Raw genomic sequence first — 24539 nt, forward strand, 5'->3', positions numbered from 1 at the left:
CTGACGTCACCCCCAGCCCGCCCCCCCCGGTAACGTCACCCCCGCTGACGTCACCCCGAGCCCTCCCCTCCGCTGACGTTACCCCAGCCCGCCCCCCGTTGACGTCCCCCCCGCTGACGTCACCCCCCGCTGACGTCACCCCCCCCCCGCTGACGTCACCCCCCCCCCCGCTGACGTCACCACCCCCCGCTGACGTCACCACCCCCCCGCTGACGTCACCCCCCCGCTGACGTCACCCACCGCTGACATCACCCCCAGCCCGAGCCCCTCCGCCGACGTTACCCTTCCACTGACATCACCCCCTCCACTGATGTCACCCCTCCACTGACATCACCCCCAACCCAAGCCCCTCCAACTGACGTCACCTCCAAGAGCTCCCTCCACTGACGTCACCCTCCGCTGACGTCACCCCAAACACAAGCCCCCCCTCCACGTGACGTCACCCCAACACATGCCCCCTCCACGTGACGTCACCCCAACACAAGCCCCCTCCACGTGACGTCACCCCAACACATGCCCCCTCCACGTGACTTCATCCCAACACATGCCCCCTCCACGTGACTTCACCCCAACACATGCCCCCTCCACGTGACGTCACCCCAACACATGCCCCCTCCACGTGACTTCACCCCAACACATGCCCCCTCCACGTGACGTCACCCCAACACAAGTCCCCCAATGGACAACCCATTCCCGCCAACTGCCATCACTGGAAGGGCAGCCCCTCCTCCTGTATGACAGCATTTCTACCCAATAGTATCCGCGGCTGCCACTGTAACCCACCTTCCTGTGGCGGGAATCATAGAAACATAGAAAAACAGGTATAGGAGTTCGCCATTCAGCCCTTCAACCCCTTCTTAAACTGTGACCTCTGGTTTTGGCCTCCCCCAACATCGGGAACATGTTTCCTGCATCTAGCCTGTCCAATCCCTTAATAATTTTATTTGTTTTTATAACATCCCCTCTCATCATTCTAAATTCCAAAGAAATACAAGCCCAGTCGCTCCATTCTTTCATCACATGTCAGTCCCGCCATCCCATGAATTTACCTGGTGAACCTATGCTGCACTCCCTCAATAGCAAGGATGTCCTTCCTCAAATTAGGGGGCCAAAACTGCACAACTGTGTGGTTCACAAGGGCCCTGAACAACTGCAGAAGGACCTCCTTGCTCCTAAACTCAACTCCTAGAAACATAGAAACATAGAAAATGGGTGCAGGAGGAGGCCATTTGGCCCTTCGAGCCAGCACCGCCATTCATTGTGATCATGGCTGATCGTCCACAATCAGTAACCAGTGCCTGCCTTCTCCCCATATCCCTTGACTCCGCTAGCCCCTAGAGCTCCATCTAACTCTCTTTTAAATTTATCCAGTGAATTGGCTTCCACTGCCTTCCACAAATTCACAACTCTGAGTGAAAACGGTTTTTCTCACCTCAGTCATCTCATTATGAAGGCCAACATGCCATTAGCTTTCTTCACTGTCTGCTGTACCTGCATGCTTACTTTCAGTAATCCAACCATGTCAGCCATGAGGTGGCAGATTGTGGGCAGGCAGAGTCGTTGACACCTACATAGACTTGAGGGTATTGGTTTTGTCTTTTAGCACTATTATTGTTGTTTGTTGTTAGGCATATATAATAAATATACATACATTTATGTGTGTGTTCTGTGTATATATATATATATATGTGTGTGTGTGTGTGTGTGTGTGTGTGTGTGTGTGTGTGTGTGTGTGTGTGTGTGTGTGTGTGTGTGTGTGTGTGTGGGAAAGGACTGCAGATGCTGGTTTAAATCAAAGATAGAGCGGCACGGTAGCGCAGCGGTAGAGTTGCCGCTTTACAGCGAATGCAGCGCCTGAGACTCAGGTTCGATCCTGACTACGGGTGCTGTACTGTAAGGAGTTTGTACGTTCTCCCCGTGACCTGCGTGGGTTTTCTCCGAGATCTTCGGTTTCCTCCCACACTCCAAAGACGTACAGGTATGTAGGTTAATTGACTGGGTAAATGTAAAAATTGTCCCTAGTGTGAATAGGATAGTGTTAATGTGCGGGGATCACTGGGCGGTGCGGACTTGGTGGGCCGAAAAGGCCTGTTTCCGCGCTGTATCTAAAAAATGAAAAAAAATATGAAAAAATAGACACAAAATGCTGGAGTAACTCAGCGGGACAGGCAGCATCTCTGGAGAGTAGGAATGGGTGACGTTTTGGGTTAAGACCCTTCTTCAGACTGATCTGTATATATATATATATATATATATATATATATTATATTATGTGTGTATATATAATATATATATATATATATGTGTAGGAAGGAACTGCAGATGCTGGTTTAAACTGAAGATAGACACAAAATGTGTCTATGTTTTCATACTCTGTTGTGCAGAATGTCATTGTTCTTTCTGGGACATATGACAATAATGCCCTCCCACCTATTTTCATGTTGTCAACAAGCTTCACTGAGGTACCCTTTTACTTTTAATATACCTGTAGAATGCTTATGTATTAATTGTCTAAGTACGACGGTAGACACAGAGTGCTGGAGTAACTCAGCGGGTCAGGCAGCATCTCGGGAGAGAAGGAATGGGTGACGTTTCGGGTCGAGACCCTTCTTCAGACTGATTGTCTAAGTGCCTTGTTTTGATGCATTGTGTGGCTTTCTAAGCGTTTGAGAATAAACCAATAGACAAAGCTGCAGGAGGAGGCCATTCGGCCCTTTGAGCCAGCACCGCCATTCAATGTGATCATGTGGAATGGATGGGATCACACGTAAACTAGACACCTGTAATGGATTATATTTCTTCTTGGGTAACAGTGATCAGAGGTCCCTTCAATTCATTTTGAAGTCAGGATTTTTATTAATGCGACCAGTAACAGAGTTCTGTAACAGAGGACTCGTGATTTACGGGCTATTCCCAGGGACACATTTGGTGATACGGGACTCGGTAATGGGAAATAAACGTTGTACAGAGGAAGGGAAAGGACCCAGGTGATGTGGTGGGGAGGGTGTTTGTACATTGTTTTTCTGAAATTGAAGAATTCAACGTTCATACCATTGGTAGATACAAAAAATGCTGGGGTAACTCAACGGGCCAAGCAGCATCTCAGGAAGAAGGAATGGGTGACGTTTCCGGTCGAGACTCTTCTTCGTCTGAAGAAGGGTCTCGATCTGAAACGTCACCCACTCCTTCTCTCCCGAGATGCTGCCTGACCCGCTGAGTTACTCCAGCATTTTGTGTCTACCTTCGATTTAAACCAGCATCTGCAGTTTTTTCCTACCTCGTACCATTGGGTTGTAAGCTACCCAAGCAGAATATGAGGTGGTGTTCCTCCAGTTTGCATGTGGCCCCACTCTGGAGGCAATGGAGGCGGCCCAGGACAGAAAAGGTCGGAGATAGGCACAAAATGCTGAAGTAACTCAACGGGACAGTCAGGCAGCATCTCTGGAGAGAAGGAATGTGTGATGTTTTGGGTCAAGACCCTTCTGCAGGTCGGTATGGCAATGGGAAGGGTAGTTAAAGTGGTTAGCAACTGTGGATTGTGAATTACTGTGTAGTTTTTGGGTCGCAATTCAGGAGAATTGCTCAGCTTTTACCAGCAGGGGGGCAAGTCGTTGAGAGAGCAGATGTATTAAAACAGACTGTTCCTTTCAGTTCTCGCACAATGGCACAGTTTTTTTTTCAACGGTGCATTGATTTCCTACAGTGTTTTGCCTCTGCTGGGAGAAGCATTTGTTATTTGAATGCTTGGGTCTCCTGCCGTGCAGGGCTACAGTTGCTCCGGATGCAAATTACGTGTTAATCCAGCTGCTGCTCAAAGCAAAATATCAAAACTGGCATTGTCTGCATTGCAAGCAAGGATGACGGAGGAACTGCGAAAAATAAAAATTAAAACAAAGCCATGCATTCTACAGAGCACGTTCACCACCTCAGGTCTTTACAATCAATGAAGTCATCTTTTTAAGCAATGGGATCACAAATAACAAAACCTCACCAGTATATTTGGCGATTGGCGTGGGTTCCGCCATCAACTAATGTGACTAGAGAGTGGAAACACTGAAGTAAGTCTAGTACTTTTATTTTAAGTCTTACTCTGCCAGAAGGAGGTGACACCCCTCCCCATCTCTCCCCCCCCCCCCCCCACTCTCTCTTCCCTGTGCCCCACCTGGATGCCCACCCATTTCTCCCACAATACCATTCCCTGTCTCTCTTTCCCACTAGGATTGCCAACTTTCGAACTCCCAAATAAGGGATAAAAGGTGACGTCACCGCCCAGCCAGCGGCCACGTGCTCCCGTTCCACCAACGACGGCCGCCCGGGCCGGGAGGCGGGTTTCTACGCAACCTCCGTTAGACGAACACACTCGGCCTCGCTTCCCGAACACACTCCGTTAGCCTACACTGTCCGGGCCCCCACCCCCCCCGGGCCGTCAGTGTCCGGGCCTACAGCGCCCCCGGGCCAACAGTGTCCGGGCCCACAGCCGCCCCACGGGCCTACAGTGTCCGGGCCTACAGCGCCCCCCGGGCCTACAGTGTCCGGGCCTACAGCGCCCCCCCGGGCCTACAGTGTCCGGGCCTACAGCGCCCCCCGGGCCTACAGTGTCCGGCCCTACAGTGTCCTCCGGGCCTACAGTGTCCCCCGGGCCTACAGTGTCCGGCCCTACAGTGTCCAGGCCTACAGTGTCCCCCGGGCCTACAGTGTACGGGCCTACAGCGGTCCCCGGGCCTACAGTGTACGGGCCTACAGCGGCCCCCGGGCCTACAATGTCCGGGCCTACAGCGCCCCCTGGGCGTACAGTGCCCGGGCCTACAGCGGCCCCCGGGCCTAATACAGGACAAGTGCGGTCTCGTACGGGACAAACAAATTTAGCCCAATATGCGGGATATCCCGGTTAATACGGGACAGTTGGCAACCCTACTTTCCCTTCCCCTTCCATCTACATTCCTTCCTCTGGCTTCACATTTCATGCCTCTTCTCTCCCAATCTCTCAGGCTTTTGTCTTTTCATCTCCAGCCTTTGTATAACAATCTGGCAATTAAACCCACCCCCCCCCCCCCATACTTACACCCAACAAACACTTGTGTAGGAAGGAACTGCAGATGCTGGGTTTATGAAGATAGACACAAAATGCTGGAGTAACTCAGTGGGATGGACAGCATCTCTGGAGAGAAGGAGAGGGTGGTCTCGCCGATGTATAAGAGTCCACGTCTTCATCAAATGATACAGTAGATGAGGTTGGAGTAGGTGCAAGTGAACCTCTGCCTAACTTGAAAGGTCTGATGAGGTCCCTGGACAGATTCAAGGGAGGAGGTATAGGGACAGGTGTTGCATCTCCTGCGGTTGCAGGGGAAGGTACCTGACCAAACGTAGACTGGGCAATCATTTCGCTGAACACCTACACTCAGTCTGCCTGGACCTACCCCATCTCCCGGTTGCCAAACACTTCAATTCCCCATCCCATTTCCACACAGGTTTTTCTGTCCTCGGTCTCCTTGTCAGAGTGAGGCTACGCACAAATTGGAGGAGCAGCATCTCATATTGTGCTTGGGCAGCTCACAGCCCAGTGGTATGAATATTGATTCCTCTAACTTCAAGAAACCCCTGCATTCCCTCTCTCTCCATCCCTCCCCCACCCAAGTCGCAACAGCTTCTCGTTCTCACCTAGCAAACAGCTAACAATGGCCTGTTTCCTTTAACATCATGACTTTTTTTGCATATCTTTCATTTATTTGTTCTATATTTCTCCACATCACCGTATATATCTCAAGTTTCCCTCTCCCCTGACTCTAGTATGAAGAATGGTCGCGAACTAAAACGCCAACCATTCCTTCTCTCCAGAGGTGCTGCCTGTCCCGCTGAGTTACTCCAGCATTTTGTGTCTGTCCCACCAAACACTTGCTAGGAAAAGACTCAAGGTGTTGGAATAACTTAGCAGGTCAGGCAGCATCCCTGGAGAACGTGGATAGGTGACGTTTCACAGAGTGCTGGAGTAACTCAGCGGGTCAGGCAGCATCTCTGGAGAACATGGATAGGTGACGTTTCACAGAGTGCTGGAGTAACTCAGCGGGTCAGGCAGCATCTCTGGAGAACATGGATAGGTGACATTTTGGGCTGGGATCCTTATTCAAACAGATTGTGGTGGGGGTGGGGGGAGGAGGAGAATGCTGGAAAAGAGGAGGGAGCAGGACAAAGCCTGGCAAAGACTTTACACTGTTTCTGTTGTATATTTGTATACATCCAAATTTGTTGTGTATTTATTGTTGTTGTTGCATCTAATGTCCCTGAAAAGATGCAGCAAGTAAGAATTTTATTGTTCCAGTTTATTTGAAGAGTAAAGACACTTGACAGCAAAAATCCTGAAGATCTATTTAGACGGAAGAGAGAATCTCATGACATTAATGTTTAACTGATATTTATCGCTCATCCTGAAGGAGGGCCCCAACAAGAATTGGCACCTATCCATGTTTAGAGATACAGCATGGAAACAGGCCCTTTGGCCCACCGAATCCTCGCCAATCAGTGATCAACCCGTACAATAGTACTATCCTACACTCTAGTGACAACTTACAATTTTACCAAAGCCAATTAACCTACAAACTTGGAGCATGGAGTGTGGGAGGAAACCGGAACACCTGGAGAGAACCCACGCAGTCACAAGGAGAACGTACAAATGGCACCCGTAGTCAGGATTGAACCCGGGTTTTTGGCGCTGTAAGGCAGCAACTCTACCGCTTGACCCAAACAGTCTTTCCAGGTGAGACAAAGGTTCACCTGCACCTCCTCCAACCTCATCTATTGCATCCGCTGCTCTAGATGCCAACTTATTTACATCGGCGAAACCAAGCGCAGGCTCGGCGATCGCTTCGCTGAACACCTGCGCTCGGTCTGCATTAACCAAACTGATCTCCCGGTGGCCGAGCACTTCAACTCCCCCGCCCATTCCCAGTCTGACCTTTCTGTCATGGGCCTCCTCCAGTGCCATAGTGAGGCCCACCGGAAATTGGAGGAACAGCACCTCATATTTCGCCTGGGCAGCTTGCAGCCCAGTGGTATGAACATCGACTTCTCCAACTTTAGATAGTTCCTCTGTCCCTCTCTTCCCCTCCTCCTTCCCAGATCTCCCTCTATCTTCCTGTCTCCACCTACATCCTTCCTTTGACCCGCCCCCCCTGACATCAGTCTGAAGAAGGGTCTCGACCCGAAACGTCACCCATTCCTTCTCTCCCGAGATGCTGCCTGACCTGCTGAGTTACTCCAGCATTTTGTGAATAAAAACCTTCGATTTGTATCAGCATCTGCAGTTATCTTCTTATATTATTTAACTTAACTTTGGAGCCTTCTGATCTTGCGACAGACGACAATAGAAATCCTTTCTCCTCGGACCAATCTTGCTGAGGATATTTTGGGATCACAGTCCTTATAAAAAAACAATGAACTGCGATTTATCCAGATATCCTACCCTGGTTCTCAATTATAGGTTTTGGTTGAGAAAAGATTCTGAACAGCTTGAGATTGTGATTGCAATAACTTCCATGGCATAGGGGCAGGTACATTAGTTCACAGAAGGTGCAACTCGTGGCAAATAAATAGATAAATATGGTTCATTTTGTCACTAATTGTGTGCGTAAATATAGTGGGTAAAGATGAGTCATGGTACATACAATCCCTTAAACGGCTGTAATAAATCTAACACATCTCTGGAGCCGCTGCCAAACAGCACCGGAGACCTGGGTTCAATAGACAATAGACAATAGGTGCAGGGGCAGGCCATTCGGCCCTTCGAGCCAGCACCACCATTCAATGTGATCAAGGCTGATCAATCTCAATCAGTACCCCGTTCCTGCCTTCTCCCCATACCCCCTGACTCCGCTATCCTTAAGAGCTCTATCTAGCTCTCTCTTGAATGCATTCAGAGACTTGGCCTCCACTGCCTTCTGAGGCAGAGAATTCCACAGATTCACAACTCTCTGACTGAAAACATTTTTCCTCATCTCAGTTCTAAATGGCCTAACCCTTATTCTTAAACTGTGACCCCTTGTTCTGGACTCCCCCAACATTGGGAACATGTTTCCTGCCTCTAACGTGTCCAACCCCTTAATAATCTTATATGTTTCGATAAGATCCTGACCTTGGGTGCTGTCTGTGTGTGTGGAGTTTGCACGTTCTCCCCGTGGCCCACGTGGGTTTCCTCCGGGTGCTCCAGTTTCCCCCCACACTCCAAGGCCTTGCGGGTTTGTAGGTTAATTGACACTCTGTAAATTGCCTCTTGTGTATCGGGAGTGGATGCAAACTGAGATAACATAGAACGTGTAATCAGGTGATCGATGGTCGGCGTGGACTCGGTGGGTCGAATGGCATATTTCTATACTGTATCAATAAGCTATACTAAAGAATGTGCTGGTATGCATATCAACTAAAAATTAAACGACATTTTTTAACAAATGTAACCATCAATATACCTTCCCCTTTTCTGTTTTAATTCTGTGACCAGTCAAACATTTGAAAACTTATATGGCATTATGTTTCAAATGCATTGAAAAAACATTTTTTATCCTAATATATGTTTAAAACGCTTAGGAGCAGAAATAGACCATTCAGCCCACTAATCAATAATGGCTGACCTATCTTTCTCTCTCAATTCCCCCGTAATCTTTGATAATGAAAGATATCGGTGAGCAGAATTTTGACAGTCATCAGGTTCAAATAATGATGACTGGTTAAGAAACCGCATTAGACAGACTGGAGTAACTCAGCGGGTCAGGCAGCATCTGTGGAGAACATGGATAGGTGACATTTCACAGAGTGCTGGAGTAACTCAGCGGGTCAGGCAGCATCTGTGGAGAACACGGATAGGTGACGTTTCACAGAGTGCTGGAGTAACTCAGCGGGTCAGGCAGCATCTGTGGAGAACATGGATAGGTGACGTTTCACAGAGTGCTGGAGTAACTCAGCGGGTCAGGCAGCATCTGTGGAGAACATGGATAGGTGACATTTCACAGAGTGCTGGAGTAACTCAGCGGGTCAGGCAGCATCTCTGGCGAAAGGAATTGGTGACGTTTCGGCTCGAGACCCTTCTCCAGACCAATCTTTTCTCAACCTGAATCATTTCTCGAAACCAATCGTTTCTCGACCCGAAACGTCACCCATTCCTTTTCTCCAGAGATGCTGCCTGACCAGCTAAGTTACTCCAGCACTCTGTGAAACGTCACCTATCCATGTTCTCCACAGATGCTGCCTGACCCGCTGAGTTACTCCAGCACTCTGTGAAACGTCACCTATCCATGTTCTCCAGAGATGCTGCCTGACCCGCTGAGTTACTCCAGCTTTTTGCGTCTATCTTCAGTTTAAACCAGCATCTGCAGTTCCTTCCTACACACAAGAAAACTCAATCCTTTATTTCATCCTATGTCGTGCACCTATAAGGTACCAATCGAGAAAGTTAAACATTTATAACGTAACAATTATTCTGAAATGCCTCTTGGTAAAATGTAGACATTTGAATGTACTTTATACAACTGATTTCTGAGGAATATGCGCAAAGTATTGAGCATTTTACCAGGCACATTGTTCTCTGTTCACAGTGGTATTTTTCTTATCTTCTTGACGTCATTGGGCTTTGCAGAAGTTACCATGGAAATGACCAGTTGCCCTAGAGAAACGCCTCGTAGAAAAGATAGCACTGATTTTTTAGCCTTATTTGGTTTAATATCTTTAACATTCATTATATTTTAATGGGATTAATACTCTTCTGAGAACAAGTTGTCTTGTCCATGTTTTAAAACATATAGATTGGCATGAAACACAGTGAGGAAAATTAAAGCAGACAGCATCATTAATTGTAGAACATCAACAAAAATCCAACTATTACCAACTTTTTATATACATCACTGTCATTTAAACACTTCATCTTTGTTTTCTAGCTGCATGTTTTTTATAATGTAACTAGACCAAGTGGACCCGTTGGGCCCAAACCCCTCCTGCATTGGTGCAGCACCCTCTCCCCCTCCCCCCTCCCTCCCTCTCTCTCCCTCCCTCCCTCCCCTCCCTCCCTCCACCCTCCCTCCCTCCCTCCCTCCCTCCCTCCCTCCCTCCTTCTCTCCTTCCACCCTCCCTCCCTCCTTCCCCCCTCCCTCCCTCCCTCCCTCCCTCTCCCTCCCCCCCTCTCCCTCCCTCCCTCCCTCCCTCCCTCCCTCCCTCCCTCCTTCTCTCCTTCCACCCTCCCTCCCTCCTTCCCCCCTCCCTCCCTCCTTCCCCCCTCCCTCCCTCCCTCCTTCCCCCCTCCCTCCCCCCTCCCTCCCTCCCTCCCTCCCTCCCTCCCTCCCTCCCTCCCTCCCTCCCTCCCTCCCTCCCTCCCTCCCTCCCTCCCTCCTTCCCCCCTCCCTCCCTCCTTCCCCCTCCCTCCCTCCCTCCCTCCCTCCCTCCTTCTCTCCTTCCACCCTCCCTCCCTCCTTCCCCCCTCCCTCCCCCCCTCTCCCTCCCTCCCTCCCTCCCTCCTTCTCTCCTTCCCCCCTCCCTCCCTCCTTCCCCCCTCCCTCCCTCCCTCCCTCCCTCCTTCCCCCCTCCCTCCCTCCCTCCCTCCCTCCTTCCCCCCCTCCCTCCCTCCCTCTCTCCTTCCTCCCTCCCTCCCTCCTTCCCCCCTCCCTCCCTAGGAGATAGATTTAAACTTCTATCTATCTGTTTATATAGAAACTGAGAGAGACTGATTATATAAAGTTATTCATTTTCGAATAACGTAAAAAATATAACACTGATTTCAATGAAACTTCTTCCATTCGCACCAAAGGGACGACGGTGAGTAAAATGGGCCTCAAATTGTCGCGCTATCGTGCACCGTTTTGCTGTTGTTCAGGAACAAACAAATGAGAGTTTTAGTATGTGGATGTGTTTTACTCTTGATTTAACTCCATCTAGTGTTGCACCACATTTTGTGCAAGTTACCTGTTGTTCCTCTCCCCCCCCTCCCCCCCCTCCCCCCCTCCCTCCCCTCTCCCTCCCCCCCCTCCCTCCCCCCCCCCCCCCCCACCCCCCCCCTCCCTAACTCAGGGGGTCAGGCAGCATCTGTGGAGAACATGGATAGGTGATGTTTCACAGAGTGCTGGAGTAACTCAGCGGGTCAGGCAGCATCTGTGGAGAGAAGGAATGGGTGCCGTTTCGGGTCGAGACCCTTCTTCAGACCTGGATAACCTAGGCACTGATTTCTCCTCCCTTCAGATTAGGAGGATCAGGGGAGCAGGGCTATCGGAGCGCCCCAAAATAAACAGCAGGGGATTTTAACTAGCGGGGAATCTAACAGCAGCCGCCCCGGCACCAGTGACAGCTCCAGCACCTAAACAATTACCACTGCAACACCGAGGAGGATGCTGGATTCTAATCGGCTTCACTCTGAATTGAGGTCATAAACCTACTTCAAAGAGGAAATGCTTGCAAACTGACACTTTATCTCGTGACAATGAGCTATACTTGTCCACATTACAACACGATGCTATACCTTCATAAGAAGAGCAATATGAGAGGACGCTGTCGAGATTCCCGTGCCTGTCATGCAAAGCTGGTGAATAATGATCCCTGTGGTGGTGAATGTGTCACTGGGAATCCACAGTACATTGATCAGGAGTGAACAAAGGTTGTCAGGGCGAAGCGCAGACAGCTAGAAGGCAGGCGGGCAGGCGGGCAGGCGGGCAGGCGGGCAGGCGGGCGGGCGGGCGGGCGGGCGGGCAGGCGGGCGGGCGGGCAGTCGGGCGGGCGGGCAGGCAGGCAGGCGGGCAGGCGGGCAGGCGGGCAGGCAGGCAGGCAGGCGGGCGGGCGGGGCGGGCAGGCGGGCAGGCGGGCAGGCGGGCAGGCGGGCGGGCAGGCGGGCAGGCAGGCAGGCAGGCGGGCGGGCGGGCAGGCAGGCGGGCGGGCGGGCGGGCGGGCGGGCAGGCGGGCAGGCAGGCGGGCAGGCGGGCAGGCAGGCGGGCAGGCAGGCAGGCAGGCAGCTAGAAGGCAGGCAGGCAGGCAGGCGGGGTACCTGCTCCAAGCTCTGGGGTTATTTTTAGCAACGGCTGCTGCTTTATGTGGGATCAAAAGCTTTGTATTCTATTTTTTGAACTCAGCGGAAACAATACAAAAAAATGGACTGAAAAATTCACCACAGCGCGAATGTTATGAATTGGAAAGAATTATGTTCATGTGTTTAATAGTAATAAATGGAAACATTATTTTACGAAGCAATTTGTTTTATATGTATTCATCTTCTTACCAGCTCAACAAATATTTTTGATGTCTAATATACATTTAGTTACAAGTTACAAGTTGAGATTGTCTGAAGAAGGGTCTCATAGAAACATAAAAACATAGAAAATAGGTGCAGGAGTAGGCCATTCGGCCCTTCGAGCCTGCACCGCCATTCAATATGATCATGGCTGATCATCCAACTCAGTATCCCGTACCTGCCTTCTCTCCATACCCCCTGATCCCTTTAGCCACAAGGGCCACATCTAACTCCCTCTTAGATATAGCCAATGAACTGGCCTCAACTACCAACTAGATTTTGTGACAAATTCCTTTCACCCTTTATGTTGTCCCTACTGATCTATATCAAGGATATGGGTTATGTGCAGGTAGATAAGAGATGGTCTTGTCATCATGATATTTTGGCCGAGGGCCTGTTCTATCTTCTATTATGGCATCAATATTTATTCTAATATAAGGGGGTGACCCAAACCTTGAACTTGCGCTTCAAAGAAGCGATTGGTTTTTGCCCAAATGCCTTGATTTAAAAAGAAAAATCTCAAAACTCCATTAGCAGCTTTTTTCATAGAAACATAGAAAATAGGTGCTGGAGTAGGCCATTCGGCCCTTCGAGCCTGCACCGCCATTCAGTATGATCATGGCTGATCACCCAACTCAGTATCCTTACCTGCCTTCTCTCCGTACCCCCTGATCCCTTTAGCCACAAGGGCCACATCTAACTCCCTCTTAAATATAGCCAATGAACTGGCCTCAACTACCTTCTGTGGCAGAGAATTCCACAGATTCACCACTCTCTGTGTGAAAAAAAACATTCTCATCTCAGTCCTAAAAGACTTCCCCCTTATCCTTAAACTGTGACCCCATGTTCTGGACCTCCCCAACATCGGGAACAATCTTCCTGCATCTCGCCTGTCCTCAGATTAGGAGACCAAAACTGTACGCAATACTCCAGGTGCGGTCTCACCAATGCCCTGTACAACTGCAGCAGAACCTCCCTGCTCCTATACTCAAATCCCCTCGCTATGAATGCCAACATACCATTCGCTTTCTTCACTGCCTGCTGCACCTGCATGCCTACTTTCAATGACTGGTGCACCACGACACCCAGGTCTCGTTGCATCTCCCCTTTTCCTAATCGGCCACCATCGTCTCGACCCGAAACGTCGCCCATTCCTTCTCTCCTGAGATGCTGCCTGACCTGCTGAGTTACTCCAGCATTTTGTGAATAAATAGATTTAGTTAAGTAATTTCTAATATTTTTTTAATTGAATATCACAATTTTGGTCCCTTTGAAAAATATGATAGGCCATTTAATTTAAAAATGGATGATTTATTTTGCAATTATCTATTGGGATTTTCTTTAGATTTTACTTGTGACAGATTAATAACAGCAACATTTCAATTCAGCTGAAAAGTGGTTCTAAAATACTGCATTTTTCTACAAATTATTTACTCATTATTCTGCAGTTTTTTCTCCGAAATTCAGTTCATGCCTTGTCTGTGGTTACGATCTTTATTGCTTTATCGTCTAGACAAATTATTTTATAAAAATAGGCACAATGGTGAAGTTGCTGCCTTACAGCGCCAGAGACCCAGGTTCGATCCTGATTACAGGTGCTGTCTGTACGGAGTTTGTACGTTCTCCATGTGAACACAGGGCCACAGTTTAAGAATAAGGGGTGGGCGATTTAGAACGGAGATGAGGAAAAACTTTTTCAGTCAGAGAATTGTGAATCTGTGGAATTCTCTGCCTCAGAAGGCAGTGGAGGCCAATTCTCTGAATGCATTCAAGAGAGAGCTAGATAGAGCTCTTAAGGATAGTGGAGTCAGGGGGTATGGGGAGAAGGCAGGAACGGGGTACTGATTGAGAATGATCAGCCATGATCACATTGAATGGTGGTGCTGGCTCGAAGGGCCGAATGGCCTACTCCTGCACCTATTGTCTATTGTCTATTGTCTGTTGACCTGCGTATGTTTTCTCCAGGTGTTCCGGTTTCCTCCCACACTCCAAAGACTTGCAGGGTTGTAGGTTAATTGGCTTTAGTAAATTTGTAAATTGTCCCTAATGTGTGTCGGATAGTGTTACTGAAGATCACTGGTCAGCACTGACTTGGTGGCCGAAAGGCCTGTTTCCACGCTGTATCTCTGTCTCTAAACTAAACAAGCAGTACTACTCGTATAAGAAGATAACTGCAGATGCTGGTACAAATCGAAGGTTTTTATTCACAAAATGCTGGAGTAACTCAGCAGGTCAGGCAGCATCTCGGGAGAGAAGGAATGGGTGACGTTTCGGGTCGAGGCCCTTCTTCACCATTGGTGGAGCGGGAGCACGTGGCCGCTGGCTGGGTGAGGCCACGTGGGGCGCGGGGCGGTGACGTCACCCTTTGTTCCTTATTTGGGAGTGAGGAAGTTGGCAACCCTACTAATACGGGACAAGGGCGGTCCCGTACGGGACAAACTAATTTAGCCCAAAATACGGGATGTCCCGGCTAATACGGGACAGTTGGCAACCCTATCTCCGGTAGCTCAAATATGAGGCGTTAAGGAAAGATAGACAGAGTGCTGGAGTAACTCAGAGGGTCAGGCAGCATCTGTGGAGAACATGGATAGGTGACGTTTCACAGAGTGCTGGAGTAACTCAGCGGGTCAGGCAGCATCTGTGGAGAACATGGATAGGTGACGTTTCACAGAGTGCTGGAGTAACTCAGCGGGTCAGGCAGCATCTGTGGAGAACATGGATAGGTGACGTTTCACAGAGTGCTGGAGTAACTCAGCGGGTCAGGCAGCATCTGTGGAGAACATGGATAGGTGACGTTTCACAGAGTGCTGGAGTAACTCAGCGGGTCAGGCAGCATCTGTGGAGAACATGGATAGGTGACGTTTCCAATCACAACCCCTTCTTGCGGTGAAGATTGTTAGCTTTAAGATCACATTACTTTCCGACTCTTAATTATTCCTTTGCAGTGGAATTAATTCATCGCTTCCCATCAACAGCCAAAATTGAAACAACGACATTTAAAGATGCCATTTTTTTCTTGTTGAGATGCCATGCATCACTGCCTGCTGGTTCTGATGCAACTAACTGTACTTAATGTTTTTTCATTTGACAGAACAAAAGTATCAATTGTCCTTGGTAGGACAGCTGTGAACATCAGCGGCCAAGTGGTCCATTCTGTTGACAAATATTTTATTGAAGGGATTTAGTTCTTCTAACTATGTCTGCAGTTTCAATTTGCATTCGAAAATCTGTGTGAATCTGTGGAATTCACTGCCTCAGAAGGCAGTGGAGGCCAGTTCTCTGAATGCATTCAAGGGAGAGCTAGATAGAGCTCTTAAGGATAGCAGAGTCAGGGGGTATGGGGAGAAGGCAGGAACGGGGTACTGATTGAGAATGATCAGCCATGATCACATTGAATGGCGGTGCTGGCTCAATCTCGTTCTACCCCTGTACAATGACAATAAAGATATATTGTATTGTATTGTATTGTAAGAGATATAGGAAAATAAATGCAGATGCTGGTACAAATCGATTTATTCACAAAATGCTGGAGTAACTCAGCAGGTCAGGCAGCATCTCGGGAGAGAAGGAATGGGTGACGTTTCGGGTCGAGACCCTTCTTGTATTGTGCTGGCTCGAAGGGCCGAATGGCCTACTCCTCCACCTATTGTCTATTGTCTATTGAAAAATCAAAACATAAATTGTATTAAAGTTTAATTAATTCAACAAATGTTGAAAAACATTTACGAAATGCTAATTCGACAAATGAAATTATATAAGTACTGTACCAACATGTTAGATTTATCGTACCTATATTATATATACACCGATCAGCCAAAACATTATGACTACTGACAGACGAAGTGAATAACATTGATGATCTTGTTACAATGGCACCTGTCAATGGGTGGGATATATTAGGCAGCAAGTGAACGGTCAGTTCTTGAAGTTGATGTGTTGGATGCAGGAGAAATGGGCAGGAGTAAAGACCTGAGCGACTTTGACAAGGGCCAAATTGTTATGGCCAGACGACTGGGTCAGAGCATCTCTGAAACGGCAAGGCTTGTGGGGTGCTCCCGGTCAGCAGTGGTGAGTACCGACCGACAGTGGTCCGAGGAGGGACAAACCACAAACCGGCGACAGACAGGGTGTTGGGCGCCCAAGGCTCATCGATGCACGAGGGCAACGAAGGCTATCCCGTCTGGTCCGAACCGACAGAAGGTCGACTGTGGCACAAGTCACGGAAAATGTTAATTGTGGTCACGGGAGGAATGTGTCACAATACACAGTGCATCGCACCCTGCTGCGTATGGGGCTGCACACGGAGGACCAACAGCATATTAGGCAGGTGGGCATAATGTTTTGGCTCATCAGGTCATAATGTTTTGGCTGATCGGTGAATATATTATATATATATATGGGTGTTTCGTAAATAAGGGTACCAACCTGTGACATGGGTGGTCAAATTTGAAAGTTATTAAATCATAATGAAATACCACAGGATGAAACATTGAACTATGATCCTTTTGAGCTAATTTCTGATCAAAATCGACCAAGATTTGACCAAAAGTTAACACTTTCAAAATTTGAAGAAAAAAAACGAGAAAAAGTCGATTTTTATTTCATGATTTTCTAATCATTATTAAGTATTTCAATGGAAAGCTTAAGCACAAAATATAAACAATAAAAAATGAAACCGTAAATATACATCGCCTGGCGCGGCTCGGCCGTGGGACTTTACACCGCCCGGCGCGGCACGGCCGCTGGGCCTTCCATCGCCCGGTGCGGCTCGGCCGCGGGACTTTCCCGGGGCGGCTCGGCCGCGGGACTTTACATCGACCGGTATGGCTCGGCCCCTTCCATCGCCCGGCGCGGCTCGGCCGTGGGGCCTTCCATCACCCGGCATGGCTCGGCCCCTTCCATCGCCCGGCGCGGCTCGGCCGTGGGGCCTTCCATCGCCCGGCGTGGCTCGGCCCCTTCCATCGCCAGGCGCGGCTCGGCCGTGGGGCCTTCCATCGCCCGGCACGGCTCGGCCGCGGGACTTTACTTCGACTGGTATGGCTCGGCCGTGGGGCCTTCTATCGCCCGGCACGGCTCGGCCGCGGGACTTTACTTCGACCGGTATGGCTCGGCCGCGGGGCCTTCCATCTCCTTGCGGGGGCTCAGCGAGTCGGGAGCCTCGGCAGAAGTCGAACTATCTGTCCGTGGGAGAAGCACGGGGGAAGAGAGAAGACATTTTCTTGCCTTCCATCACAGTGAGGGGGTGTCTGGAGGAGTCACTGTGATGGATGTTTGTGTTAAAATTGTGTGTCTTGTTTCTTTTACTCTGTACTGTTGTGGCTGCGTGGCCAATGATTTTCGTTCAATTCAGTTTGAATGACAATAAAGGTAATTCAGATTCAGATTCAGATTCAGAAAAAGGGTTCACATGTGATCAAAGGGCTCACGTTTCTGCTGCAAAAACATAGGACATCAGAAAACCATCTCATCGGGTGATCAATGATAAAAATCATAAGCATAATCAGAATTTGGCTTACATTTGGCAAGCAAGATTATGAGGGACCCCTGCCACCCCAGCAACGGACTGTTCCAGCTGATACGGTCAGGCAAACGCCTCCGCTGTCACGCTGTGAAAACAGAGAGGATGAGACGGAGTTTCTTCCCACAGGCCATCAGGACTGTTAACTATTATAACTCCAGGGACTAAATTTTCTTTTCTGCATTAATTTTAATTTATATGCTGTAATTGTAATTTTCTTTCTGCACAATCCGCAGGCATTGCCACTTTCATTTCACTGCACATCGTGTATGCGTATGTGACAAATAAACTTGACTTGATTTGACCTGATGGAGTTATTTCATTGCAAAATTAATGTAATCTTTCTGGTATAAATTAGCCTCAGGATTTGATGAAATCCTGCTAGGAAAATGTCATTAAAAGTGACAAGGAAACACAGGGACATATCTGATATTTTTCTTTGTAAAAACAGATTTATTAATCTTCGCTTCATCGCATTATTTTGGCCATACACCATGATCTATGCTACCTAAAATACAGGATATGAAACAGTGGGAATATTACATAAAAAACTGGAAAATAACCTGGAAGTTTGGAGACCTTCAGTTTCACTACGGAGTGCTGTATTTACGAAACACCCATATGTCCGAAGAAGGGTCAAAAACCCGGAAAGTCACCCAGTCCTTCTTTCCACAGATGCTGCCTGTCCCGCTGAGTTACTCCAGCTTTTTGTGTCTATCATACATATATATATACACCAGACCAAGTGTATATACTAGTTGGGCCCAAGCCTCTCCTGCATTGGTGCAGCACCCTCTCTTAACCCCCCTACCCCCTCCCTCCCCTCCGCCTCCCCTCCCCACTTCCCCTTCCCCCTCTCCATCCTCCTCAACACCCCTTATCCACATTCCTCCCCCCTCCCTCCCCCTCCCTCCCTAGGAGATAGATTTAAACTTTAGAATGTGAAAAACTTTAAAAATATAACACCGATTTCAATGTTCTCCACAGATGCTGCCTGACCCGCTGAGTTACTCCAGCACTCTGTGAAACGTCACCTATCCATGTTCTCCACAGGTGCTGCCTGACCCGCTGAGTTACTCCAGCACTCTGTGAAACGTCACCTATCCATGTTCTCCACAGATGCTGCCTGACCCGCTGAGTTACTGCAGCACTCTGTGAAACGTCACCTATCCATGTTCTCCACAGATGCTGCCTGACCCGCTGAGTTACTCCAGCACTCTGTGAAACCTCACCTATCCATGTTCTCCACAGATGCTGCCTGACCCGCTGAGTTACTCCAGCACTCTGTGAAACGTCACCTATCCATGTTCTCCACAGATGCTGCCTGACCCGCTGAGTTACTCCAGCACTCTGTGTCTATCTTTCCTCAATGCCTCATATTTGAGCTACTGGAGAGGATATGAGTGAGAAGATGGTTCCTTTGCATCACACCCTAAAAAGTGATTAGGAAGGTTTCAAGGGTTACAGGGGGAAGGCAGGTGAATGAGATTGAGTGTGGGAAATAGATCTGCCATAATCGATGGGCAGAGCAGAATCTTCTCAGGGGCAGTTTCTTATACATATATATATATATATGTATATATATGATGTATCCCTCTTGGGATCACACTTTCCGCAGCCTATCAGGGAACCTCCCTGCCTGAGGTTATCTGTTGTTCTTTTGCTTCCAGTTCCCCCCACCGCCCCACAATCAGTCTGCACAAAGGTCCCGACCCAAAACGTCACCCATCCATTTTCTCCAGAGATGCTGCCTAATTGGCTGAGTTACTCCAGCACTTTGTGTCTATCTTTGGTATAAACCAGCATCTGCAGTTCCTTTTTATTTTTATTATTAGATATTGGTTGATGTTTGGCACAGACATTGCAGGCCTAAAATGCCTGTTCTTGTGCATTCTAAATGGCCTACCCCTTATTCTCAAACTGTGGCCCCTGGTTCTGGACTCCCACAACATTGGGAACATGTTTCCTGCCTCTAACTTGTCCAACCCCTTAATAATCTTATACGTTTCGATAAGATCCCCTCTCATCCTTCTAAGTTCCAGTGTATACAAGCCTAGTCGCTCCAGTCTTTCAACATATGACAGTCCCGCCATTCCGGGAATTAACCTAGTAAACCTACGCTGCACGCCCTCAATAGCAAGAATATCCTTCCTCAAAACTGCACACAGTACTCCAGGTGCGGTCTCACTAGGGCCCGGTACAACTGCAGAAGGACCTCTTTGCTCCTATACTCAACTCCTCTTGTTATGAAGGCCAACATTCCATTGGCTTTCTTCACTGCCTGCTGTACCTGCATGCTTCCTTTCAGTGACTGATGCACTAGGACACCCAGATCTCGTTGTACGTCCCCTTTTCCTAACTTGACACCATTCAGATAATAATCTGCCTTCCTATTCTTACCACCAAAGTGGGTAACCTCACACTTATCCACATTAAACTACATCTGCCATGCATCCGCCCACTCACACAACCTGTCCAAGTCACCCTGCAACCTCATAGCATCTTCCTCACTGTTGACACTGCCACCCAGCTTTGCATCATCTGCAAATTTGCTAATTTTCTTTCCATTTCCTTTACCTTGCCATTTTCTCCAAAATCATGAGAGGAATAGATCGGGTAGACGCACAGAGTCTCTTGCCCAGAGTAGGGGAATCGAGGACCAGAGGACATAGGTTCATGGTGAAGGGGAAAAGATTTAATAGGAATCCAAGGGGTAACCTTTCCACACGGAGGGTGGTGGGTGTATGGAACGAGCTGCCAGAGGAGGTAGTTGAGCCTGGGACTATCCCATCCTTTAAGAAGCAGTTGGACAGGTACATGGATAGGACCGGTTTGGAGGGTTATGGACCAAGCGCAGGCAAGTGGGACTAGGGTAGCTGGGACACAGTTGGCCAGTGTAGGCAAGTTAGGCCGAAGGGCCTGTTTCCACGCTGTATCACTGTATGACTCTATGACTCTCCAGAGATGCTGCTTGACCCACTGAGTTACTCCAGCGTTTTGTATTTCATGAGTGCGGGCTGGTTGGAAGCTTCAACCTGTCACTGTTTATTTTTGAGCTAAATTGTGAAAACAGATGTAAACAGATTGTATTTTTTCTCAGGAAGCTTGAACTACATATCAACAATATTAAACACCAAGCGGAGATCAGCAGCCCAGGTAGACTGGGAGATAGATTTTGAATAATGTCTGGGACATTATTCCAATGACTCACACTGTGTGTGTCCTGGTAGTCACAGAGTTGCTTAGTTTAGTTTAGTTTAGTTTACAGATACAGCGCGGAAACAGGCCCTTCGGCCCACTGGGTCCGCGCCGACCAGCGATCCCCACACATTAACACTATCCTACACACACTAAGGACAATTTTTACATTTACCTAGCCAATTAACCTACAAACCTGCACGTCTTTGGAGTGTGGGAGGAAACCGAAGATCTCGGAGAAAACCCACGCAGGTCACGGGGAGAACTTACAAACTCCGTACAGACAGCGCCCGTAGTCAGGATCGAACCTGAGTCTCCAGTGCTGCATTCGCTGTAAGGCAGCAACTCCACCGCTGTGCCACCGTGACCGTACCTGCTGGCCATGTTGGCATACTGGGCTGGCCCCATTTGCCTGCGTTTGGCCCACAGTCCTCTAAACCCTTCATATTTCTATGGATTTCCTCTGGGTGCTCCGGTTTCCTCCCACATCCCAAAGATGGGTGGGCGGGTTTGTGGGTTAATTGGCCCTCAGTAAAATTGCCGCTGGTGTGCAGGAAGTGGATGTGAAAGTGGTAGAACACAGAACTAGTGTGAATCGGTGATGGATGGTCGGCGTGGACTCACTGGGATGAAGGGCCTGTTTCCACACTGTGTCTCTAAACTAAACTAAACTAAACTAAAAGAAGGTATTTATTCTGAAAATGCTGGAGTAACTCAGCAGGTCAGGCAGCATCTCAGGAGAGAAGGAATGGGTGATGTTTTGGGTCGAGACCTTTCTTCAGACCCTTCTTCAGACCAGACACTTCTGAAGAAGAGTCTAGAACCGAAATGTCTCGACCCGAAATGTCACCCATTCCTTCTCTCCAGAGATGCTGCCTGTCCCACTGAGTTACTCCAGCACTCTGTGTCTTTCCTCGGTTTAAACCGGCATCTGCAGTTCCTTCCTGCTCTAAACGTTGGCAGTAATTCATAAATAGTTCTGTCTGATAATAGTTTATGTTTGACTATAAGATATAGGCAGAAAATTGGACATTAATGACCTAGTAAACCTACGCTGCACGCCCTCAATAGCAAGAATATCCTTCCTCAAAACTGCACACAGTACTCCAGGTGCGGTCTCACTAGGGCCCTGTACAACTGCAGAAGGACCTCTTTGCTCCTATACTCAACTCCTCTCGTTATGAAGGCCAACATTCCATTGGCTTTCTTCACTGCCTGCTGTACCTGCATGCTTCCTTTCAGTGACTGATGCACTGGGACACCCAGATCTCCAAACAATAAAAGTGTGAACTCAGAGGAAATGCCTAACATTAGAGTAAAACCTTTACGCCAAATTTTCTGCCAATATCTTTAGAATCAAACACAACTATTACCAATTACAGTAAAGGTATTGCGGTTGTTTTTATTAATCCATGGTTTATTACTTTGCAAATTAACATTCATAAACCACAAAAGGGACATAAAACAACCCGAATGGGAAGATGAAATGTGGATTATTATCATTTGAAAACCCACGTTCTTTGATCTGCAGCTTTGTAAATAATCAGTCCATCGTTGTCTTTGTTCTTGCACGACAGTCCTGACTTAATTTTCGGAAATATCGCTAGGATTTCTTCTCATCTTGGATGCGGATGCGGAGATATTGATTGACGTCACGGGGTTGCTTTGGGGAACTGCAGCGGCTCATCATTCTTCCCTTGACTGCCCACAAAAAGCCTTCTAAAAATAGCAGCAAAAGTGTGAGAGGGGAACGAGCAGAAAAGGATGTGCGAATCCCAGAGGAATCTCTCGCCTGACATCGGAGATGAGTGTTTCATGTGGAAATTGGACCGGGATAAAGCATTCGAACGATGTAAAATTAATCATGTCACAGCCACATCTTTGAAATAAATTAAATATATCATCCGAATATCTTTGACACCGATATATAAGGTCAATCAATGGGCGGTTAGGCATAATTTGCCTTTTTGGAAAGCTGGTTGAATTTTTGCATAGCTTAAATTCAACGTTGAAAGCGTAACATTGAAACAGAAGACATTAATTAAAATATTTCCCATGGTTGATTTTTGTGGCGTTGTGCAAATTAACGTTCATCTCATATCCTTTTGATCTCCCAACACCTTGCACTCTATTAATATTTGAATCACACGAGGAGAGTGTGTGACAAGCACATTACCTACGGTGAATTGCTTTCTAATTTCAATTTTCTCTCGATGATGAAGTATTGTCCTCTAGAAGTCGTAGCTAAACTATGATCTTGTGCGTTGTGCAGCAAACACATCAGTGATTATCCATTCGGAGGCCAGTAATAACAAAGGACAGTACAGATAGACAATAGACAATAGGTGCAGGAGGAGGCCATTCGGCCCTTTGAGCCAGCACCGCCATTCAATGTGATCATGGCTGATCATTCTCAATCAGTACCCCGTTCCTGCCTTCTCCCCATACCCCCTGACTCCGCTATCCTTAAGAGCTCTATCTAGCTCTCTCTTGAATGCATTCAGAGAATTGGCCTCCAATGCCTTCTGAGGCAGAGAATTCCACAGATTCACAACTCTCTGAGTGAAAAAGTTTTTCCTCATCTTAGTTCTAAATGGCCTACCCCTTATTCTTAAACTGTGGCCCCTTGTTCTGGACTCCCCCAACATTGGGAACATGTTTCCTGCCTCTAACGTGTCCAACCCCTTAATAATCTTATACGTTTCGATAAGATCTCCTCTCATCCTTCTATATTCCAGTGTATACAAGCCTAGTCGCTCCAGTCTTTCAACATATGAAAGTCCCGCCATTCCGGAAATTAACCTAGTAAACCTAGTAATCCTAGATGGAAGATGGCGGATTGCAATTAGCTTCATTAAAGTTCAGGGTTGCACAGTGGTGCAGCGGGTAGAGCCACTGCCCCACAGCTCCACAGGTTCAATCCTGACCTCGGGTGCTGTCTGTGTGTGTGGAGTTTGCACGTTCTCTCCGTGACCACATGGGTTTTCTTCGGGTGCTCTGGTTTCCCCCCACATCCCAAAGAGGCGCGGGTTTGTAGGTTAATCGTCCCCTCTGTAAATTGCCCCCTAGTGTGCAGGGAGTGGATGAGAAAGTGGGATAGCACGGAATTAGTGTGAATGGGTGATCGATGGTGGGCGTGGACTCGGGGGGCCGAAGGGCCTGTTTCATTTTGTATTTAAACTAAACTAAACCCATTGTGGCGACCTTGGTGATCTGAAAACTGAACTGAGGCAAGGAACTGCAAGTACTGGTTTACAAAAGAAGACACAAAGTGCTGGAGTAACTCAGCGGGTCAGGCGGCAACTGTGGAGAACATGGATAGGTGACGTTTCACTGACTGGAGTAACTCAGCGGGTCAGGCACAACGTATAGAAAAGACAGACAGGTGGGCAGAGGGGGTGGGGTTGCTCTGATGGTAAGGAATGATATTCATTCCCTTGCAAGGGGTGACATAGAATCAGGAGATGTTGAATCAGTATGGATAGAAATGAGAAATTGTAAGGGTAAAAAGACCCTAATGGGAGTTATCTATAGGCCCCCAAACAGTAGCCTCGACATAGGGTGCAAGTTGAATCA

The 24539-nt window shown here is 48.2% G+C and overlaps 1 long non-coding RNA gene across 1 annotated transcript; it reads left to right on the forward strand.

The window, feature by feature from the left end:
- The first annotated feature begins 10686 nt into the window (after positions 1-10686).
- Positions 10687-22806, forward strand: LOC144599307 (uncharacterized). Its single transcript, XR_013547987.1, has 3 exons — positions 10687-10788; positions 20866-20921; positions 22541-22806. It is a non-coding gene; the product is annotated as an uncharacterized LOC144599307 (long non-coding RNA).
- The last annotated feature ends 1733 nt before the right edge of the window (positions 22807-24539 follow it).

Source organism: Rhinoraja longicauda, chromosome 13, assembly GCF_053455715.1.
Source record: "Rhinoraja longicauda isolate Sanriku21f chromosome 13, sRhiLon1.1, whole genome shotgun sequence".
Lineage (NCBI taxonomy): Eukaryota > Metazoa > Chordata > Chondrichthyes > Rajiformes > Arhynchobatidae > Rhinoraja > Rhinoraja longicauda.